Below are 4,465 nucleotides of genomic sequence, written 5' to 3'. Positions count from 1 at the left end.
ACACAATCACCATCATGAAGGTTACATTGTACATTCTTCAATTCAGATTCAGCAGTCATTAACAATACTACTCAAATCCACATATATACGTATCTGTTCACCAAAGAACAACTATTTTCATTCAAATTTAATTTCATATTCAGATTTTGATCGATCAGAATCCAAGTCAAGATTTGACAAGTGGCATAATGAAGAAAATAATGGACAAAATAAAACTCAATAGTAACCAATTAATTAACTACGTAAAATTTTAAATCAATACTAAACAAATCCTAGCTAACTGTTCCTATGATAGGTCAGATCATGTTGAGATTAGAAGAAAAGACAAGTTAGAATGAGATTCGGTAAGTGTAAAGGAGACTCGGTATGAGAGAGAATCAATAAGATTTACATTCCACAGCTTCTAGAACTCAGTTACAATGTAATGGCTATCTAATTAGGACTACTTAGGTTCCTTATATAACCCTCTTCTAAGAACCATCATTTAACCTTATTTCACATTAACACTATACAACTTCGGGGTCCTAACAATCTCCCCCTTAGTGTTAAATGTGAACTTTACAATATAATCATATTTAAAACAACTAAAGGAACTTTGTTCCTATGAAGTGAACTTTGGATTTGAATCCCTTGAGATTCTCATATCTTCGTATGTTCATTCTTGTCTTTAGACAACTTTTCAAATTGTGAGAATGTATTTAACAATCTCATTATCTTCAGTTGAATAGCAGTTATTGATTAATCTCCATCTCAAATATTTGAAAGTATACATCAACGTTCCGTCTGAGTATCTTCTGAAATCTGAGACTCTGATGAAGATCTTTGTATAATGAGATTTGACAAATGTAAATCCTTATGGACAGTCACTCACTTCAAGTAAGGACATATATCTTAGCTCTTTGATTACTTGATTTGGCAGTTTGATTCTGAGCTTTTTGTGTCCAGATTCTAACCCCATCTGAAAATCGTGAACAGACATCCATCTCATCGAGTCAAGAATAAATCTGTAGACTGCCTTCATCGCAATAGCATGATAAGTTGTTGCAAATTCATTCAAGTCAATCAAGTAATTGTAGATGAAAATAATGTCGTCCATCTTCAGTTTATCAATATCTGCTTCAGAGAACTGATAATCCTCATCATCCATTCTTGTTACCTGAAACACTGGCATCTTCACTCCATCCTTATTAATCATCAAAACCTTATTTATGCTTTTGATCTCTAAATTCCGCCGCTCTTAAAGTTTTTCTTCATTCTTCAATTTAAATTTATCGCGAACACTCATATAAGCTTTGAGATATTCCGGATTCTTATGATATTTCCATGCACCCAGAACACTCATTGATGTAGAAAGGACGAGATCAGAATCACCATAGATTCTATATGCTTGTTGTTCAATGAATGGTGAATGAAGAATCATCTTCTCTTCTTCCTCACTTAGTTGGAAATCAGCATCACGCTCAAGAACAATCTCTGCAATTTGAAATGGAACATTCAGATCAGGAGGAGTCATAGTATCTTCCTTGCCGTTAGAGAAAATCTCCTTTTCAAAGTGTATCCCAAATTCATCAGTTGGAGATGACAAGTTAATAAATTGATGATCATTGAATTCATTGGCGACACTCGACGACCCCTTCAAAATATCTTCAATATTATCAAAGTTTTGATTTTCCTCTTGAGCTGACTTATTCTGTACTTGATCAGCTGAATCCATAATCATAAGCATCCCTGAGTCACCCTCTCTCTGACCTTTCGATTCATCTAGAAAACTTTCACACTGGATTTCTTCAATTTCATCACTTTCAGAATCAGATATATCAACAACATCTTGATCCTTATGTTGACTAGATGCACCAGTTTCATAAGTTGATCTTTGAAAACTACTGGACCAATAATCACTTTGTCTATTCTCCCCCTCATGAAGATTGTCGGGATCGAAATCATCATGATCAGGCATGTGAATTGGTCCAGGTGACTTGCATGGAGATAAAGGATATACTATCCTTGCTTGCTTAAGATAAATCATCATAGTCTTGCGAACTTCATCAAGATCAGTTCGTTTAGTAAACTCAGCAAGATATAGTTCCTCCACCTCATTGTCAGAGATATATCTTAATCCATATCTATTCAAAATCCGAGAAGGTGACCCATTTGGTGAAACAACGGTGTAACCACGAACAACATCAGCATCAGCAGCAACTATTGAAGGCGATATCGGTGGAAGTGTTTGATTTTCCGTGAGGGCAGGTAAGGATATAAGTGCGGTATTATTCTTATATGTAGGGCTGTACATACTACTAGTCAAATTCGTGATATCCCCTTCTGATGGAGGTTGGGCAACAACTGGAGTTGTCGCTGGCGAAGTTTCTTTCGAAGCATCCGCCTCCATGACTTTAGTCTCATGGGACTCTAACAAAGTAATAGAACTACTCGTCGGTTTAGATCTCATAGAGATATTGCTATCTCTGACTCCTGAAATCATTGATATACCATGAGGTGGTACATCTCTTTCAGTTAACGACTCTTCCTCCAGACCCTAAGATTCAGAATCCGGAAGAGAAGTGGTTTGAACCAATGGATCACTTTCATGAACAAAGGGATCAGTCTACTGGAAGTCTGATAAATATCTCGAAGGATTGTCATGTTGACTCATTTCCATGGGACGCGACAGATCTCCCTCATTAAGATAAACCGCACCTCTAGGCCCTGTTGTACGTTGAGGCACAGGAGGATTTCCAGCCGATACGCAAGGTGCCTTTTCAAGACTTTTCGGCTCCCCTTCGGCCGTTCTGGACTTCAATGATTGAGTTTCCTCAATCGATTGAGTCAACACAGACTTTACTGCAGAGGAAGACTTTACTTCCTTAGATGATGAAGCATCTTACTGTGTAGGATTTATTATTAAGTCCTGTTTAGATTGGATGGGCTTATTGGTCTTTTTACCATCCATGCGTTTAGCTCTCTTGCCTACCGAAGCTTGCACTTCATTTAGCGTAGGGCTTACTGTTATTATTGGATGTGATATGGAGATGGGTAAGGGTGACCTAATCGGCTATAGGTCTTGGTCCGTATCACCAATGGTTGGAGTAACTGTTTGGCAGACGATAGGTGTCGAAGTTCTAGATCTAGTTACTCGTTGGGTTAGAGGAGTCTGAATCATATCATCAGGCATAAATCGAGTTCTCTTAGGAGAATGTTCAGGAAATGGTTCAGTTGCTGAAGAATCAGTGTCACTGCTCACTTCGGGTGTTGTTGAAAGGGTTGGTTCAATCCTAGATGATCTAGGTTCCCTGATCCTCATGGGTTGAGCATGGTGTGCTACCCTAGAATGTTTGAGGTTCACCCTAAGTAGAGGATTAGCTGGCCCGGGTGGTTGTACTACAGGTTCCTCTATAACCTCTGGGGCTGGAACCGCGGCGGGTTCAACTTGTGCTTGTTGTACCGGGTTCGGAAGAGGTATTTCTACAGCCTCAAAATATGAACGCATTTGAGCGTCTTGGGGTGCAGCTAGCCCTACAAGCCAATTTAGAATCGACATAGTGAATTGATTGTCAGATACCATCGTGGTATTCATCTTCAGCTCCCCAAATCTTTTCATCTGTGATCCATGTGTACCTGGTACAAATATATTTGCATTTCTGCAAGCATTTATAGCATCATGGATAAAGATACAGAAAAACCTTTCACAAGGGATGTATGAACCCCTTGGCTTATCAACTTGAGCCCAAACCAAATCCCATAGAAGCTCTGCATAGTCAGGAGTCTCTACTCTAGTGAATGAGTAGAACAGCCTCAACATTGGCACCGTCAAGCTATCTGAACCACTCCTTATCATCAACAAGCATCTATTGATGATTGAGAAGATTACATACCACCTTGAGTGCAGGTATTTCTTCTGAAACTTAGCCGGTGGAACATTGGTAGCTCCAACATAATCAAGATCAAAAATTGAAGACATCATCTGCTGAGTAGCAGGAAAAGCAGGAGCATTTTGAACAAGAGGAAGCTGAAATATCCTCCTGAAATCAGCTTTTGTAATACTCCTCATCCCTTGAACTCCTCTTAGCCTAAATTTAAATCGAGCTTGTGTACCCTCTGGATTTGCAGCAATAGGTTGTGTAGCTTCCACAAACCTAATAGTTCTGTTCAATAGCTCTAGATCTGTCACAGGCACACTGGCAGTTGAGCTTAGAGCAGGCCACAGTGTATGCCTCTCTAGTATTGCAGTCCAGTAGTTGCAGGGAATGTTGGTTTCAGAGTTGATAAAGTGATTGTTTGACATTTAGCTATATAAATAATAAATAGAAGACCACAAGATGTTTAACATAAAGCACATATCTCTATTCTTATTTGCCTTTGAAATCCTTTGTATTTTTCAAATTTTATCATTTTTATGGTTTTTCTAAATTATAAAAATCATTTATTCCAAATATGAACAAGTAATTAACAAACATGACATTCATAT

Source organism: Rutidosis leptorrhynchoides, chromosome 5 (genome assembly GCF_046630445.1).
Source record: "Rutidosis leptorrhynchoides isolate AG116_Rl617_1_P2 chromosome 5, CSIRO_AGI_Rlap_v1, whole genome shotgun sequence".
Taxonomy (NCBI): Eukaryota; Viridiplantae; Streptophyta; class Magnoliopsida; order Asterales; family Asteraceae; genus Rutidosis; species Rutidosis leptorrhynchoides.
The sequence above is the reverse complement of the archived record's forward strand: the minus strand, read 5'-3'. Positions refer to the sequence as shown.